We start from the raw sequence: 20,526 nt of genomic DNA on the forward strand, positions 1-20,526 counted from the left end.
AAGTAGCAACTGGTTCCTCATCATTATATTCTGGTAAGATGTTTGGGTCTGAGTGATTTAACTCAAGAAGCATCCCTCTGTGAAAATGAGAGCTTTCTGATTTTCAGTTCTGTACATTTGTGCTTAAGCTCTTTGGGGCTTCACTGACACAAGAAATAGGAGCTGGGCTGGACCCCTGGACCATGGTTCAATGTAATCATGGCTGATCTCTCCTAATCAATCCCTATATCCCTCGATTCCTGAGGGACCAAAAATCTATCTATTTCAGCTTTAAAATTTGTCCAACACTTTTGGAACACTCTAGGTAGAGAATTCCATTGATTCACAATCACTGAGTCAAAACATTTCTCCCCATCTCATTTATCAAACCCTTCTCCTGAGTCTTGGATTCCCCAAACAGCAACGATATGCTTGATACAGAGGTACATTTCAATGGGATTAGCTTCTGTCTTCCAAACGTCAGAGAATATAGATCCTAATTTAGTCAGCCTCTCATCATAAGACAAGTCCCTCATCCCAGCAACAAAATTAGTGAACCTTCACTATGAGAACAAACCTTGGAGTGCTGGTTCAAAATTCCTTGTAAGTGGAGTCGCAGGTGGATATGGTGGTGAAGAAGACATTTGGTATGCTTGCCTTTATTGGTCAGTGCATTGAGTGTAGGAGTTGGAAGATCATGTTGCAGCTGTACAGGACATTGGTTGGGCCACTTTTGGAATACTGTGTTCAACTTTGGTCTCCTTGCTAGAGGAAAGATATTGTTAAACTTGAAACCGTTCGGAAAACATTTACAAGGATGTTGTCAGGGTCGGAGGGTTTGAGCTATAGGGAGAAGCTGAATAGGCTGGGGCTATTTTCTCTGCAACACTGGAGACTGAGGAGTGACCTTATAGAAGTTTATAAAATCGTCAGGGGCATGGATAGGGTGAATAGCCAAGGTTGTTTCCCCAGGGTAGGGAAGTCCAAAACTAGAGGGCATAGGTTTAAGGTGAGAGGGGAAAGATTTAAAAGGGACCTGAGGGGCAACTTTTTCACACAGAGGGTGGTGCGTGTGTGGAATGAGCCACCAGAGGAAATAGTGGAGGTTGGTACAATTACAATATTTAAAAGGCATCTGGATGGGTATGTGAATTGGCAGGGTTTAAGAAGGATATGGGCTAAATGCTGGCGAATGGGACTAGATTAGTTTAGGATATCTGGTCAGCATAGACAAGTTGGACCGAAGGGTCTGTTTCCATGCTGTACAGCTCTATGACTCTATGACTCTAGATGTGTCCCTGTTGAGACACAATGTGTCATACCATAATGGACAAGCACCACATTTTTAGCATAAAAAGAGAAAATGCTGATGATACTCAGCAGGCCAGATGGAGACAGAGGAACAGAGTTAATGTTCCAGGTTGACAATCTTTGTCAGAGCTGGTAAAGGTCACAAACATAACAGTTGCTCATAAGCAAGGACAGAGACAGGGATACAGGAAGGACGGGAGAGAAGTGCTATGGCTTTTGAAAGGTTGTTTTGTCCTGGTTCTTTTTTAGACTGAGCTGTCTAGTTGAAAAACCAGTCAAGTAAACAGCTAGCGAGGCCTTGTTGTCTTCTTTTAAGTTGGAAGGATGGAAGCAGCCAGGATAGGTGTGGCCAACTCTCACAGACCAGTGTTTCTGGGCTTTTCTTTTAGATTTTAGGTTCAGCAGAAGCTCTTGGAGTTTTGAAGAAGTAGAAGCTATTTCTCCCCCATCTTGGTTACAGCTCGAAGCTGGGGTTTCTCTTCCTACTGCGGGTGAGAAAATCTGATTTCTGATTTTGCCTCTTAGCCAAAGGGTGTGTTTATGGGACCTTGTTACGTTGGAGCTGTTAATTGGTAATCGGTACTCTACCTATTATTCTGTTAAGTTTTCCAATAGAGTTGTTATTCCAAGTTTTTCCGTCTTTTGTTATATTTTAATTATAGTGTTGAATAAATGGTGTTTTGCTTGATGTCAAGTAGTTTGACCAGTCGAATTGCATCAGGAAGACTGCACTTTATAATTGCTTTTAAATAAGAAAAGGTTCCGGTCTAGGCCACCTTAAAATATTTGGAGGGGATCTGACTGGTCCACAACAAGTGAAAGTCAGCAGAGGCCCAAGAGAACCATAATCTGCTGTTTCATTAGAAAGGTAACTGGTGGTGAGCTTAACCTGAGAGTTACTGCCTTAGGCCAAACATAAGGTTTTTATGGTGACCTCAGCTGATATGGTGATTGAACCTGCGTTGTCAGTGACACTCTGCATCACAAACCAATTGTCCAGAGCAATAAAGGTTTGGATAATAAACATATGTGATGCCAATATGAACGAAGCCTCTTAGAAATATTAAGTTTCAGTGGTTCATGTAAGTAGTCCATTCTCCCATGCTGCAGGAAATGGATTTCTCACTCTCTCCTCAGGCTCCAACATTACAAATAGGTCCCACCACAAACTGACATTGCCAGAGGGTGCGATGTTTCCTGGTTAGTCAGCTAAAGCCAGACGCATTGAGGTCGGGCAGAAAGAAGATCTGGGCAAGGGATGGAGAAGGAAACATTGGAGAGTCTTACCCTCTGACTGCAAAAAGCAGGACGGTTCTCTAGTCTTGCATTGCTGACTGAAACGGTTGCTCCCCTGAACAGCTCTGTGGGCGAGAACGATGGCAGAGAGACCGTAGAATATTGTGGTATGTACTTATAGCCAAGAAACTGCACTAAATCAGCCACGTGCCAACATGCACATTCCAACTGAAAATTAACTGCAAAAAAAATCTTCAAATCTCCAGCAATGGCAATACGTGACATTCCAAAGGAAGCTTCCAAGGTAACTAATCGTGGCTGTGAATGGCTCCATGATACCTCCACAGACATTAACCACATCAGTTGTGGACTTTTGTTACAAGTGCAAGAATTGGCCAATTCCATGTGCCATTTTATCAGATTGAAGAGTTTTTTAAGCGTCCTCAGACAATCAGGAAACAAAACACTTTTTTTTTAAAATTTCACAAACATCATGACTGCATTTCCATGATTGCCTCTTATTCATCTCCCGCTACCCCCCATTGAATCCACCACCACCCAGAGTTATTTGCCAAGGCTGCTCGCTCTCGTCTGGTAAAGCAAGCACAGTCTGAGTATGCATGTGACCTACCAGCATGAGGATGAGTGGTCTCGCCAGTACTTTCAAACATAGAATGTGACAAGAAAATTGGTATTTTGGCTTTTGCTGAGTTAATCGTTGAATTTGGTCAAACCATATTTACAATTCGTCGCTGCTGGCTATTTCGGTAGATCACACAGAATATGTGTGCAGTGATTGTAATGAGTTCAGCTATGAGATGGATCTCATAGAATATGAGTTCTCTGATTGGGGCTGTTAATCTGGTCCAATCAAGGAGCCCTGGCTGACAGATAGGAACAAGAGTGTCAGGGGTTCTGTTCACTCTGAGAACTGGCTCTGAGGGAGCTGGGTCAGTGTCAAGGACTCTCCACGTATAAATAAAGGGCGACTTCATGACAGGGCACCAGCCTCTGTAGAGTTATTTTAGTGGTGATGAGGGTGGGATGGAGAGCATTTTACAAGGTCTCCCCCAGGTGGTCATATATCTTGATGACGTGCTAGTAACAGGGAAGATCAATAAGCAGATTTAGAGAACTTGCAAATAGTCCTGAGATATTTCTCCAGGCTGGGACCACAAATGTTTACAATACATGTTCACAATATATATTAATAACTTGGAGAAAGGAAGGCAATGTTAAAAAAAATTGCAAACATAACTAAAATAGATGGAAAGACAGGTTAAGAGAAATACAAACAACTGAGAGACAGATATTGATAGTTTAAGTAAGTGGGCAAAAAAGTTGGCAAATGGAGTATAATGTGGCAACATGCAAAGTTGATCATTGTGGAAGGGAGAGCAAAAGAACAAAATATAATTTAAATGGAGAAAAACTGCAGAAAACTGCAATGCAAAGGGACTTGGGAGCACCTATGCAGAAAACACAGAAAGCTAGCACATAGGGGCAGCAGGTAGTCAGGAAGGCTAATGGAATATTGGCGCTGATTTCGAGGGGTTTGGAGTATTAGAGTTGGGGAGTTTTACTGAGACTCTATAACGTGCTGGTAAGACACACATGGAGAACTGTGAGCAGTTTTGGTCCCTTTATTTAAGGAAAGATATCATTTCATTGGAGGCAGTTCAGAGAATGTTCACGAGGATGATCTCTGGTATAGAGGGATTGTTTTATGAGCAAAGGGTAAACAGTTTGGGACTCTACTCACTAGAATTTAGAAGATTGAGCAGTGATCTCACTGAAATAGGTAGGATTCTTAAAGGGCTTGACAGGGGAAAGGCTGAGAGGATGCTTCCTCTTGTGGGAGAGTCTAGGACCAGTGGACATAGTCTCAGAATAAATGAGTGTCAATTTAAGGCTAGGACAAGGAGGAATTTCTTCTCTGAGGGTTGTGATTCCATGCAACACATTCCCATGGAGAGCCGTGGGGACCAAATCCTTGTTTATATTTAAGGCTGAGATAGATATATTCTTGATCAGGGAGGGAATCAAGGGTTCTGGGGAGAGGACAGGAAAGTGGACATAAGGAATGTTGGATCAGCCATGTCACATTGAATGATGGAGCAGGCTCAAGAGGCCAAACAGCCTAGTCCTGTTCCTGTTTCTTATGGTCCAGTGGTCTAAGTCTTCTAAATGTTTTGAACAGATCAGGCCACTTCATTTAGATAGAAATAGCCATTGGGGTTGTTTGCAGGACATATTTGTTTGGTCACTGGGTATGCATGGTGAATGATATTTTGAAAGCTGCAAATCGCTAATCACTGAATGCAGTTCCTATTATACATCTGTACATGCATGTTGTGAACATTCTTGGTGATGGAGGGTGATGGTGGTAGAGGAGGAGCAGTAGTTTCTTCTGACCGTCTTGAGCAGAAGATTGGCGGAACCCCTAGACAAACTACAACAGCACAGCTTTTGACTGAAAGATCATTCCCACAATTTCACTGCCTGCCTCCCTCCCTCAAGAAATCCCTGCTGTAATGCCCTTCCTCCAGACAGGAATTCACAGCTTTGTCTGTTGAGCAACATTGCATGAAAAAAGGCAGTCGTTCTGATCAATCCAATCACAGCTCTTGCTTAAACCCACTCAACATCCCGCCCTGGTCGTGCTCATTACATTAGAATATAAATGAATGCCTCCCATTTCATGGGACAAAACATAAAGTCACAAAATACGCCATCCGTAAAACCTATTCAGCACATTACTGTGATAAAGGAAGGCTAACTCTGGGGGCAGAAATAGCAACACTGTTTTAACACTGGACTGTTAATCCTGAGTCGGAGATAATGCTCCCAGGGACCTGTATTTGAATCCCTTCACTGCAGATGGTGGACCTTGAACTCAACAAAAAAGTATGGAATTGAGAGTCCAACGAGGACCATGAGTGGATTGTTGGGGAGAAACAAACCCCATTTGATTCACTAATGTCTTTTAAGGAATGAAATCCCCTGGTCTAGCCTACATGTGACACAAGACCTGCACAAAGTGGTCGACTCTTAACTGCCCTCTGGATGGACAATGAAACCTAGAAAATGACACCCTCATCCTTTAGCTGAATAAAAAGAAATCTTAGTTTTGAGACTAAAATCAACAGCCAACTTTCTGATCTTAAATAAAAGCTCTGTTTCAGTTTATTACCAGTCTGTTCAGGGCTGTTGTTACACATACTGGAACAGTTAGGACTTGTTCTAGGGTTAGGCGCTCCACCACTGCACCACAGGTATGTTTCAATTTCATCTGTTGAACATCCCATTCAAAAAAATACAACAGTGAACAGATAAAGGTTCACCATGCTGTCCATTCTTACACACTATTTTGCTTTGGGTGATAGAATAAATTTCTCTTCATTGCTTCAGTCCTGACACATGCCATCCAAACACTGGCATGTGGTTCACACCCAAATCTCCACAAAAACCACTCTATACATGGGCACATGAAGGAGTAGGGCCTGGCACTGGCAGATCTGTAATGCAATTGATTTGGTTAAGACTGGCATGCCATTATTGTTGATGATTTTCCTATGGGACTGCGTGGATGGGCATATATCCTGTACTGCTTTTGAAAAGGGCATGAGCTATGGATGAATTGTTTTGGCACAGAAAAAATACTCTGAGCAGAGTTCAGTGAGTTTTATGTGTATTTGATAAGGCTCCTGTAATAGAAAATAGAACATAGGAACAGCACAAGAACGGGCCCTTTGGCCCATGATGTTGTGCCGAATCTGATGCCAATTTAAACTAATTCCTTCTGCCTGCCCTTGGTCCATATCCCTCCATTCCTTCCATATTCATGTGCTTATCTAAAAGTCTCATAAACATACCTAACGCATCTGCTTCCAACATTACCCCTGGCAGCGCACTCCTACCACTCTCTGTGTAAACTATTTGCCCGTCATTTCTCCTTTGAACTTACCCTCTCTCACCTTAAATGCATGCCCCCTAGTGTTAGACAATTCAACTCTGGGAAAATGATTCTGACTATCAGCTCTATCAATGCATCCCATAATTTTATGACAAACATCTGAAGCAGGCAAGACCTGAACCCCGGCCCTGGATCAGAGATATGGACACTACAAATCTGCAAATGCTGTGAGCCAACTCCCTATCTCTTGCTCACATCCACAAGGTGACTTTCCCTCCTGTTACTGAAACAAAAGTCACAATCCAGATACAATGATTCTGTGCAGCTATGTCTCCCATCAAACAATCAACTAATCAGTGATTTAATCAGTATTAAGCAAAACTTGAGTTTTGCTTAAAGGAAGAGACAATGTTGTCATAATGTTTTGTCAGGACAGTTGCGAGAAAGCCAAAACTTCAAAGGAAGCAACAATTTTTGCTGCATGAGAGAAGAATGTTCATATGTTGGCAAGTTGACTTCGACTGGTCACAGCATTCTCATGAAGAATTCACCAGGGAGTTGATGTTCCTCACACTTCTGTTCAGTTCAAAACTGGCACAAGGCTTGTTTACTGTGCTTTTCTCTGCACAGAATTTGTTGTTTTTGAATATACCTAGCTTCTGGTGTAAGAACATTGCCATCTAGGAGGTAAAAATTAGCAGATATGCAGGGACCCCACCCCCTGAAAGTTCCCCTTTAAGCCACTCACCATCTTGACTCAAAATAAATCATTGCTCCTTCACTGTCACAGAATCAGAACCCTGGAATTCACTCCCTAATGGCAGTGTGGGTCTACCTACAGCAAATGGACTGCAGTGGTTCAAGAAGTCAGCTCACCCCCACCTTCTCAAGGGTAACTAGAGATGGACAAAAAATGCTGGCCAGCCAGCAACGGCCACATGCCACAAGGGAATAAAAAAGTGAGTCATGTTGTCAGCTCAGTTGATAATATTATCTACTTTACCCTATTACTATAACAATTAATACACACAGGGTTGCTCAGCAAATGCTGTCTAATCGCAGAATTACATCTTAAACAACGAAATGGTTCAATTTCTTTCCTGATCTTGTGTATGTTTTATTGTGGTATGCCATAAATCTGTACCTAATAAACTGATTGGACATACTCTCTTGAGCTCCATCTCTCAATATCCCTCTTCCATTAACTTGACCTCCATTATTAATCAGCCACATCACCTTCTCACACAATGGGAAGTGAATATAAATATCCTTAATTGCCCAACTGCATGTCATTTGCCTGCCAAGCAGTCTTGTTGTCCCATATCCAATACTTACAAATAACAAATAAATGTTCAAAGAAAATGGATAATAAATCATTTTTTAAAATTAATGTCCCTGTTGAGCTTATAACATTATCCTGCAAATTAATCTTTGATTCTTGGAAAGTGGAGGACAAACCTGGAGAATTGGCAACCTTACTATAATTACTAACCTAACAGTGTGACAAAAAAGCGGCTAAAAAGAAGAAAGGACGTGGAATTGGAATTTTTTGAGTTCCCTGATTGCGATCAATACCAGTCTGTATTACTGACTGTGGTTAAAGTCCAGTTTTGGGTATCCATGCAAAGGACCTTGTGGAAAGTCTTGTAGCATGGTGGGTAGCATTCCCATCTTTGAGCCTGATGCTCTGGGTTCAAATTCCACCCCAGGACTCAATGGCCATAAAAAGTACACATATATAGTATGGACAACCTGTGAATATTTCCAACATACGTCCAATGGCACATGATAAAGAGTAGGACGGGTTCTGGGTTAGTCGTAACTATCTTCCTATAATGTATTTGTACAAGAGTGTGCTATTACAGCAACGTAGGCGCCTTATGATATATCATCACCACAAAGAATCATCAGGCCATTCAAATGGCCCAGAGGAAGTTGCTAAAAATTATAACAGGAGTTGTTGTCATTGAGATGAGTGAAACCGGTCCTTGACTCCCTAGGAAGGAGATTAAGAGGAGACATTAGAGGAAATTATGAGGGGCTTAGATATGATGATTAGGGATAAATCATTTTCACTGATAATTTATTTCATACCAGGACGACATACATTTCAAACCATCAAAAGAACGAAGAGTAGGGTTAGTATGTAGTCGTCACAGAAGCTTGGAGATAGCAAGAACTGCAGATGCTGGTGTCGGAGACAACACAGTGTGGAGAAGGGATCTGACCCAAAATGTCAACTTTTCTGCTCCACTGATAGTACCTGCCCCCCTATATTCGTCCAGCTCCACACTTTGTTATCACAGAGGCTTGTTAGAATTAGAAAAAAAAACTTGGACGTAAGATCTACAATAGCTTTTAAAAGCAAAGTGACAAAAGTGACTAAAGGGCATTGTGAAAGGGGTTTGAGAATTGGACTACATGGGTAGTTCTTTATGATGGTTGGCCCTCGATATTGTGCATCTCTAATGATTTGGTTTTGGATGACTGAATTTGGCGAACAGGAATAGAATAGAAAACGTGTGACACTTCCATAAGCAAGACACATTACAAGCAAAACCTTACAGGTGAGATTTGAATGTGGGCAGTCAGTTTATTTTTCACACATTACCAGATATATAATATTTGCAAGAAGTTTCAATGAGTTGGTTAATACTAGCATGAAAATATTGTTTCAGCAGATTCAACACAATGTATGCGTGGTCATGCACAAAAGGGTTAAAAAGCTAGGCAGAAAACTCAAGCCAATAAATCTGCATTCTTCTGAACACAAAATATTTGGCAGTGAGGTTCAAGGTCCATAGTAGCTGCTGTAGAAACAGTTTTCATTCTCCAACAATTCCTCTCCCTTCCAGTTCCTGGAAATTCAGTCGGAGTTAAGATTTATTGCCATTAACCTAACAGTTTCCCTGTGTCCCTGAAGGATATACAAACATCTGCAACTCTTAAGTGCTTATGATTTTTTTTCTTTCTTCTCAAAAGCTAGGTTTTATACCATTCTGTAGTTAATGGAAGTGTTGCTGTATCCCACCTGTTTAATGAAACTGTTAAGAGACTATTCAATGACAGGTCATTATAACTGCTATCTCATACTCAGCACCAGTCATCAGACGGCAGTCAGGAGTGGGAAGACTGGTTGATTTTATTTGATTTATAATTGTCACAGAAATCTAGGCACAGTGAAAAGTTTGGTTTTGCCAGCCGTACAGGCAGATCATACCATACAAAGTGCTTTAGGGTAATAGAACAGAGCGAGAAATACCATGTTATGGCTGCAGCGAAGATGTACAAAGGGTGAGATCAACATCAAATTCAAAATTTGAGAGGTCCATTCATAAGTCTAATAATAGCAGGGAAGAAGCTGTTCTTGAATCTGTTGGCACCTGTGTTTAAGATTTTGTGCCTTCTGCCTGACGCAAGAAGTTGGAAAATATTATAATTGGGGTGGGAGGGGTCTTTAATTTTGTTGGCTGACTTTCTGAGGCAGCAAAACAATAAACAGAGGTAATGGATGGAAGATTGGCTTGCGTGGTGGTCTGGGCTGTGTTCACAACTCTCTGTAGTCTCTTACAGTCCTGGGCTGAGCAGTTGCTGTACCCAGCTATGGTGCATCTATAAAAATGGGTGAGTGTCTTTCTGGACGTGCCAAATTTCCTCAGCCTCCTGAGGAAGTAGAGACATTGTTGTGCTTTCTTGGCCATTGTATCAGTGTGGGTAGACCAGGACAGATTGCTGGTGATCATCGCTCCCCGGAACACGACACTCGCAGCCATCTCCACCGCAGCACCATTGATGTAGACTGGGGTGTGTCCCCCAGTTTGCTTCATGAAGTCAATGGCCATCTCCTTTATTTTACTGACATTGAGGGAGAGATTGTTACCTTTACACCATGACACGAAGCACTCTATCTCTCTTCTGTACTCTGTCTTGTTGTTGTTTGAGATCTGGCCTATAGAGGTGGTGTTGTCAGAGAACTTGCAGATGGAGTTAGGATTTGACAACATTGTTGTGAGTGTACAAAGAGTACAGTAAAGGGTTGAGTAAGCAGCCTTGCAGGGTGCCAGTGTTGAGGATTATCGTGGACGTGTTGTTGTTACCTGATGGTGGATTGATAATATTTAAGAACCCGGGACAGCAACTCAACAAGCCTCCTTCCAAACCCCTGCCACAACAGCAGCAGATACATGACAGCACCACAACCTGCAAGTTCACCTCCAAGCCACTCACCATCCTGATTTGGAAATGTATCGCTGTCACCTCACTGTTGCTGGGCCTAAAAACATGACTGCATTAGTGGGTGTGTTTATACCACATTGCCAGCAGTAGCCGGTCTCCACCACCTTCTCAAGGCAGTTAGGGATGGCCAACAGTTGCTAGTGTCTCCAACATTGTTCACACCTGTGAAAGAATGGAAACAAAACTGCAGCAATACGGGTGAACTGAGCTAACTTACAGCAAGGACAAAGCTTTCCTGAACTATGTTAGAGAAAAGTGCACTGTTGCAGTCACAGAAATGGCCCTACTCAACAGCAGGCCATTAGCCTGAACTGTCACTATAGCTTTTTCAGGAGCACCCAACTGACCCTGCTCATTTCCCATTGCCCTGCCAATGCCTTATCTTCATCACCCTCAATTTTCTTGCTACTAAAAACCTATCTCAGCCACAAACATTCTTTACAACCGAGTTTCGACATTTACGTGTGGTACATAATTCCATAGATTCAGTATCTTCTGGGAGAAAAAAATCCTCCTCCTCTCTGTCCTCACAGGGTGACCCCTTACTCTGAGATGACGCCCTCTGGTCCTAGACTCTCCCACAAGGAAGACAACCTCCACATATCTACCTAGTCCAGCCTCCTAAATATCTTATGTACTCTCAACTCCAATGAGTACAAGTCCAACCCACTACAACTCCCTCTGTACCCAGGGTGAACCTAATGAACTTTCTCTGGGCCGCCTCCAATGCCAGTATATCTTTCTGTAGTGTGGATTGAGGTGACAAGGTGAAAAGTCATTCGACACCAGATTATAGCCCAACAGTTTTATCTGAAATCACAAGCTTTCAGAGCGCTGCCTGTTTGTCAGGTGAAAACACCTGATGAAGGGGCAGCAGTCCAAAAAAAAGGCTTGTGATTACAAATAAACCTGTCAGACTATATCATGGTGTCACATGACTTTTGATCTTGTCTTTCCCTTGATAAGGGAATCAAAACTGTCCCTCCCATTCAATGTGGGATATGATTCAAGGTTGCAATGTCCTTTGGGGAAGGAAACTACCATCTTTACCTAACCTGGCCGACATGTGACTCCAGACCCACAGTGATCTGGTTGGCTCTTAGCTGCACTGTGGACATTTAGTATTGGGCAATAAATGCTGGCCTAGCCAGTGTCACCCACATCCCATGAATGATTTTAAGAAGAGTGCTGAATTGCTCTTCAGTGTCTCAGAGGTGGGCACTGCCACCTCACAGCGCCAGGGACCCAGGTTCAATTCCATCTCGGGTGACTGTCTGTGCAGAGTTTGCACATTCTCCCTGCGTCTGTGTGGGTTTCCTCCCACAGTCCAAAGATGTGCACGCTGAGTGGATGGTGACGCTGAACTGTACCGCAGTGTCCAGGGATGTGCAGTCTAGGTGGATTAGCCATCGGAAATGCAGGGTTACTGGGCTAAGGGTCACGAGGAGGGTCTGGGCGGGATGGTTAGTGCAAACTCGATGAGCCATCTATACAGTAGGAATTCTATGATGCTATGAATTGTGTGCACTTTCAGCAGCACTATGTTTGAGCCTGCTGTTTTCTGTCACTTCTAAACAAAGTCAAACACCTCTTTGCAAACGTACACTCTCTGTGCCACAAGGATGTGGCATCTGGAGCACCCAAAAACAGAAGGTTCTTTGTTCCATTTCCTTTCTACATGGGGACAGCAACTGACATGAGAACACTTAGCATGGGCAGGAACTTCATTTATATAGTACCATGCACAAAATGAAGTTGTTACAAAGCATTTTGCAGCCAGTTCAAATACTTTTGAAGTGTATTCAGAGGTGTAGGAAACACATAAATCTAGCATAGAGAAATTCGCACAAACAGGCGTGAGACAGATTTTAGATTGAGGTATTCATTGAGGGATATTGGGTGCGACATCAGGGGAATGCCACCCCATTCTTCCTCAAATATTATCTTTAGGAGCCATAGATGTCTACTGAGCTGCAAAAAGCCCTTCAGCGTCTGTGCCAGACAAACACAACATGTGAAGAAGCTTGAGAGCATCCAGAACAAAGCAAAATTTTTGGAGCAACTCCCATCCAGGGGAGTGGGCAGTGTTCTATTATTTTACTGACTTGTGTTTTGTGGGCAAGGGACAAGTTTTGAAGAGTCACCGCAGAATTCATAACTTCTGACCTGCTCTTGTTACCACAGCATTTGTCCAGCTGATCCAGCACAGTTTCTGGTCAATGATAACCCTCTGGATGTTGATAGTGAAGGATTCAGCAATGGTGCTGCCATTGAATGTCATGGCTAGATTTTATCTGGTTAGTGTCTGGTCAAAGGGGGTAGAAATGCTATTTGCTACTGATCAGCCCAAGCCTGGGTACCGTGCAGATCCGGCTTCCAGATCTGAGTCCTTGAGAATGGTGCTGAACAGTGTTCAATCATCAGTCAACATCCAAACTTCTGAGCTTCTAATGAAAGCATCTGCCCACAGGAAGACTTGTAGTGATGTTTTGTGACTGAAATGATTAATCTCTAACAAACACAACCACCTTGCTTCATTATAGGTGTGATTCCAACTGGAGGAGAATTTTCCCTCTGATTCTTATAGAGTCCAGTTTTGCTGGAACTTTTGGATACCAAATTGAGACAAACACAGCCTTGATATCAAGGGCAGTCACTCTCGCTTCACATCTGGAGTGAAAGCTGAATAGCTTTTATTCCATGTTTGCAGCAAGGCAAGACCTAAGTGACCTTGACAAATTTGAACTGCATGTTGTGAGCACGTGATTGGTCAGGAAGTGCTGCTTAAGAGCACTACTGGCCTCCATTCTATTTGCTGATGATCAAGAATATTGATCACAGTCAGGGAACAGAACAGAAAACGTGCGACACTTCTGTAAGCAAGACACATTACAGACGAGACTTTACAAGGTGAGATTTGGGTGTGGGCAGTCAGCTTTTTTTTCCACACATTACCAGATGTATGATACTATTTGGCGAAGTTAGATTTATCTGCTTTTAGTGGACAGGCCACAACTGGACAATTTTCCACATTATAAGAAAGCAGTATGGTCGATGTACTAGAACAGCTTGGCTAGGGACAGGGCAAGCTCTGGGACACAAGTTTCAGTACTATTGTCAGAATGATGTCAATTCTTATAGCTAGTCTTAATCAACCTGTTCAGAGATTTGTGACACACCTCTGGAGCATTTAGGAATTGAACATGGGGGCCTCCTGGCTCAAATATCAGAACACTACCACTGCACCTCAAGAGCTCTACAAACAAAATCCCAAGTTCTCATCATTCCATATTTATTGTATTGATATCTTTGACCCAGATTTCCACCTGTAATTTCCATCTGTTGCACTGAATCACCCTGTTCAGATACGTTGTGAGACACTTCTAAAACAGGTGGGACTCAAACTCAGGACTTCTGGCCCACAGGCATAGTCACTTTGCCACAATGACCCTTTAACATTTAACCCAAGTACCCTAACTGTGAAACCAGCAATTCACACAAAAGCTTCTATCTGGTTTTGAACCAGGGTTCTTCGTGCATGTAAAGCAAATGGGGTAAATATTACACTGCAGAAATGAGACACTAGGACTGAACCTTGGGCTGCTGTTTCATTAGACAGAGATGACTGGCGATGGTTTAATGTGAGGGTCACTCTACCTCAGGCAAAGGGAGAGGTTGCAGAGAGTCCCTTACAGTGACCACAGCCAATCACAGGAATTGAACCCAGACTGTTGTTGTAACTTTGCATTTCAAGCCAGCTGTCCAGCCAATGGAACCAACCAACCCAAATATAGTTTCTAATCAACCTGTTCTGAGATGTTACCACCAACCCAACACCCATAAACGGAGCTGCATTTGGATATTATTCGGATGGACCACAACACACTGCAGTAATCCGGAATCGTGCAAAGCAGAACAGGAACACTTATACAGAGTTTTTAAAAGGAATGCATACCCGAAAAGCACAATCTTCCACTAGCTCCGTGACAGACCACAACAAGAAGACACAACACAACCAGACACACTAGTCACCCTACTGTACATCAAGGACATATCAGAGATGACCGCAAGACTACTCAGACCCCAAGGTAACAGGGTTGCCCATAAACCAACAACCACCCTGCGACAGTTACAGGAGAATGTAAACGATCCCATACCCATAACCAATGAAGCTCATGCAATATACAAAATACCATGCAAGGCCTGTGAAAAACATTACATAGGGCAAACTGGAAGAAAACTGACAATAAGGATACACAAACACCAAGTAGCTACTGAGAGACAAGACCAATTCTCACTGGTCTCAATACAGATAGACAATGCAGGGCATGAATTTGACTGGGACAACACATCCATAATAGCAAACAAAGACATGCCAGGGAATTCCTGGAGGCCTGGCTTTCCAACCGGAACTCCATCAACAAACACATTGAACTAGATCAGATATACAAGCCACTGAAAAACAGAACCATAAGTGATGCCAACAACCACAGCAAACCAAGGCATGTTATTAACAGAGACAGTAGGAACTGCAGATGCTGGAGAGTCTGGGATAACAAGGTGTAGAGGTGGATGAACACAGCAGGCCAAGCAGCATCACAGGAGCAGGAAGGCTGACGTATCAGGCCTAGACTCTAGTGCCTCCCTGCTCCTTTAATGCTACTTGGCCTGCTGTGCTCATCCATTTCTACACCTTGTTATCTCATTTTATTAACAAGCAGGACAGAACACCAACGCTTCACCAGAGGCGCACTGACAATGTTACCTAGCTGGGTGATGAAACATCTGTAAGCAAACACACCAGCTTGGTGAGCACGTCTACAACGTCATGCTACAACACAGCTCCAGTGTAGGTGGGACTAGAAAACAGGTCTCCTGGTCCAGAGGTAGGGGCACTATCACTGTACCACAATAAACCCTCAGTCCCTATAGCCTTCTGCAGTATCTACTGCCTTCTATCGTGTCTCAGTGCCTCATGGACCTAATCAAATTAGTTGACAACTCTGATGCTGGTGACATTAGGAAGAAGCCAAGATGGGTCATCCAAATGCCATTCCAGCAGAAGATTTTTGCAAATGTTTCAGCCTTTCATTGAGATACTATGCTCCTTTTTGTTGAGCATTGTAATATTTTGGACCTTTGTCATCCTGTTAGTTCTTTAGTTACTGACAACCATTTATGATGGTTGCAGGAACACATAGACCTGACCTGTTGGCTGTGGGATCACAATGTTGCTAATGCTATTTAGTATGCAGGTAATCCTATGATTTAGCTTCACCAGGAAGTTGCCTCATTTTTTTAGGTTTGCCCTTATGTTGCTCCTAACATGCCCTTTTAGTGCTCTTCATTGAACCAGGACAATCCCCTGGTTTCACAATGATAGAGTAAGGGATATGTCAAGCTATAAGATTATAGATTGAGGCTGACTATAACTCTGCTATTGTTGACAGTCCATAGCACATCAGCAATGCTGAGCTTTGAGTCAGCTATGGTATTTTGGACATGGCCAGCTCGGACCAGTGGTGCTCTTGAGCCAATCTATGATCATTGAACAGCTTGCCAACGTGTTCCCAGAGAACATCTGTGTCCTTGTCACTCAGTATTTCTTCCGATTGGTATTCAACATGGATTTATTAATTGAGATGGGGGTTGGGTTTCCATGAGCGATAGCAGATTTCCTTCCCCCTGTTGGACGTGAAAACATGAGTCTTCGTAAAGTCCAGAGTCAATGTTAAGGATTCCTAAAGCAATTTGCTCCTGACTACATACCCAATGGATGCCTTTTTCAGCCCTCTCCTGCTAGTGGGACAAGAGACGTTCAGGGATTATGTTAGCGGTAGCTAGGACAACGTCTGTAAGGTAAAATTCCACTAATACGACTACAGTTAAGGTATTGCTTTAGTCTGAAAGCCAGCTCTCCCGGTTTTTGCACAAATCCCAGCTGTCAGTAAGAAGGACTTTTGAGAAGTCAACGGGGTGAAATGACATTCCCCTTTGGCTGATGTCTGCCTGACTTCACTAAAATATTTGACATTTATACACCTTTCATGATATTAAGTAGTATCAAAGTGCGTGTAAAGCAGCATTTTTAAAGTGACGTTGTTGCTATTACATAGGAAACAGAGCAAACTAGTTTAACATGTTTTTTAAAAAAAGGCAGCACATCTAACACTGCAGCCCTCCTGCATGAAGCGTCAGGGTGGAATTCAGTACTGAAGTTTCTGGAATGGGACTTGAATCCACTTACACTGGAGGGACTAGCTTAGTTTCAGTATGGTTTTGGATATCCGTTGTCAAGTTTTGGTTAAAGGGTACATAAGGCAGTATTCACATAATGGAGCACAGAACTCCAAAGGAATGCCGAAAGAGTTAAACTTCACAATCTCTGCCAGATGCTAATGGCAACACTGCTATTTGCTCAGATCTAAGCATTGACCTTCTGCTTCACCTATATATAGAAAATTAAATGCGTTGTTTCAAAGGCGCCTGGTTACCAAGGGGTTTGAAAAAATACACCCAGCATTCATAAATAATCCCCCACGTAGTGCAATGTCAAGTCTGGAATGCTGAAGGGAACGAAGGCAGGAGCCTCTCCGCATTCATCCTTAGAACATCATTAGGGCTCAAGTTCGTTGTTTGAAGTCCCCACATCCATCTTCTTCATACAGCCAAGTCCACAGATACACGATTTTCTTTGTAGCATTTCAGATATTACGTTTTGTACATTACTTTTGGATCAGATGGTGGTGGTCGGATGGGTGGGGGTTGGGGAGAGAGCTCATGTCACGCTCTAATATGTAACCAAGGCTATCCTTTCATTCTCAAACTGAAAAGTGCATCATATTTGCGCAGGGGCTACCACCTGGATGAGAAATTAGCCCATCTGGTCACTGCAATGATGAATATTTCAACATTGGACTGGAGTGCCCTCAACACCCACTGACACAAAACAGAGAACATTACTGCTTCTTGGGCCTTGCTGTGTGCAAACTGGTTGCTACTTCCATCCTTATAGGGGGCTGCATCACGCTTCAAAAACAATTAATTTAATGTGAAGAACTTCAAATTTGGAGACACAATAAGATGTTAATTAAATCGTAGCACCGCAACACACCTGCAAGCAGCAATCTTCAATCTCGATCAAACTTTTAACAAACCACTTCATCAGAATATAAATGTCAGAGTTTGTTAATTCAATTGCACAGTGACAAATAACTAGTTAGTAATGAATCACATCAAGTACAGAAGGGGAATTTGTAAATAACATAGCAGCATTTAAGAGGGCAAAGCTGAATGCATAAGGGATAGGAATGGAATGTTTTCCAGATTGATTTAGCATACATACAGCCTGCGCTGCCTTATAGAACATAGAACAATACAGCACAGAACAGGCCCATCGGCCCTCGATGTTGCACCAACCTGTGAACTAATCTAAGCCCCTCCCCCTAAACTATCCCATCATTATCCATATGCTTATCCAAGGACTGTTTAAATGCCCCTCATGTGGCTGAGTTAACTACATTAGCAGGCAGGGCTTTCCACGCCCTGACCATTCTCTGAGTAAAGAACCTGCCTCTGACATCTGTTTTAAATCTGCACCTTTTCCAATGCTTCCACATCCTTCCTGTAATGGGGCGACCAGAACTGCATGCAATATTCCACATGTGGCCGCACTAGCGTTTTGTACAGTTGCAGTATGACATCACGGCTCTGGAACTTAATCCCTCTCCCAATCAAATTTAACACACCGTAAGCCTTCTTAACAGCACTATCGACCTGGGTGGCAACTTTCAGGGATCTATGTACATGGACACCAAGATCCCTCTGCACATCCACACTACCAAGAATCTTTCCATTGACCCGGTATTCTGCCTTCCTATTATTCCTCCCAAAGTGAATCACCTCACATTTATCCGTGTTAAACTCCACTTGCCACCTTTCAGCCCAATTCTGCAGTTTATCCAAATCTCCCTGCAACCTGCAACATTCTTCCACACTGTCTACCACTCCGACTTTAGTGTCATCTGCAAACTTACTAACCCATCCACCTATGCCCGCATCCAAGTCATGTATAAAAATGACAAACAGCAGTAATCCCAAAACAGATCCTTGAGGCACACCACTAGAGACCTGACTCCAGGCTGAATATTTCCCATCAACCACCACTCTTTGCCTTCTTACAGAAAGCTAGTTTCTAATCCAAACTGCTAAATCTCCCTCAATCCCATGCCTCTGTATTTTCTCCAATAGCCTACCATGTGGAACCTTATCAAAGGCTTTACTGAAGTCCATGTACACTACGTCAGCTGCCCTTCCCTCATCCACATGCTTGGTCACCTTCTCAAAAAACTCAACTAGGTTTGTGAGACATGACCTGCCCTTGACGAATCCATGTTAACTATCTCCAATCAAACTGTTGCTTGCTAGATGATTATAAATCCTGTCTCTTATAATCCTTTCCAAAACTTTTCCTACAACAGACGTAAGGCTCATAATTACCTGGGTCATCCCTACTGCCCTTCTTGAACAAGAATAAAACATTTGCGATCCTCCAGTCCTCTGGTACTAAACCTGTAGACAATGATGACTCAAAGATCAGGGCCAAAGGCCCCACCACCTCCTCCCTAGCTTCCCAGACAATCCTCAGAAAAATCCCATCTGGCCCAGGGGATTTATCTAACTTCACACCTTCTCCTTACTAATCTTAAGCCTTTCAATTCTAGTAGCCTGTAACTCGGTCATCTCCTCTACAATATTCTCCTGTTCTTCAGTGAAAACAGATGAGAAATAATCATTTAGCACCTCTCCAATCTCCACAAGGTCCACACACAACTTCCCACTCTGTCTTTGACTGGCCCTATTCCTACCCTAGTCATCCTCTTATTCCTCATATACCTATAGAAAGCTTTAGGGTTCTCCTTTATTCTACCTGCTAATGTCTGCTCATGTCCCCTCCTTGCTCTTCTTAACTCTCTCTTTAAATCCTGCCTAGCTAATCTGTAACTCTCCATTGCCTCATCTGAACCATCTTGTCTCATCGTCACATAAGCCTCCCTCTTTTGCCTAAAAAGAGATACAATTTCTTTAGTAGACCACAGTTCCCTTACCTTATCGCTTCCTCCCTGCCTGACAGGGACATCCTATCAAGGACACGCAATATCTGTTCCTTAAACCAGCTCCACATTTCGATTGTCCCCATCCCCTGCATTTTGCTAACCCATTCTATGCCTCCTAAGTCTTACCTAATCGCATTATAATTGCCCTTCCCCCATCTATAACTCCTGCCCTGTAGCATGTTCCTATCCCTTTCCATTGCTAAAGTAAACATAACCGAATTATGGTCACTCTCTCCAAAGTGCGCACCTACCACTAAATCAAACACCTGGCCTGGTTCATTACCAAGTACCAAATCCTGTGTGGCCTCCCCTCTTGTCGGCCCTTCGACATACTGAGTCAGGAAACCCTCCTGCACACATTGGACAAAAACTGATCCATCCAACATAACTAGAGTTATAGCATTTCCAGTCAATGTTAGGGAAGTTAAAGTCTCCTATAATGACCACCCTGTTCCTTTCACTCCTGCCCAGGATAGTTTTGCCGATCCTCTCTTCCACATTCCTGGAACTTTGAGGGGGTGCATAAAAAAAACTCCCAGCAGCATGACCTCTCCTCTCCTGTTTCTGACCTCAGCCCATACCACCTCAGTAGACGAGTCCTCATCAAAAGTTCTTTCAGCCACAGTTATACTGTTCTTGACTAACAAAGCCACAACTCCCCCTCTTTTACCACCTTCCCTGACCTTAATGAAAGATCTAAGCCCTGGAACCTGCAACATCCATTCCTGACCC

This window comes from Stegostoma tigrinum, chromosome 38, assembly GCF_030684315.1.
Source record: "Stegostoma tigrinum isolate sSteTig4 chromosome 38, sSteTig4.hap1, whole genome shotgun sequence".
Classification (NCBI taxonomy): Eukaryota; Metazoa; Chordata; class Chondrichthyes; order Orectolobiformes; family Stegostomatidae; genus Stegostoma; species Stegostoma tigrinum.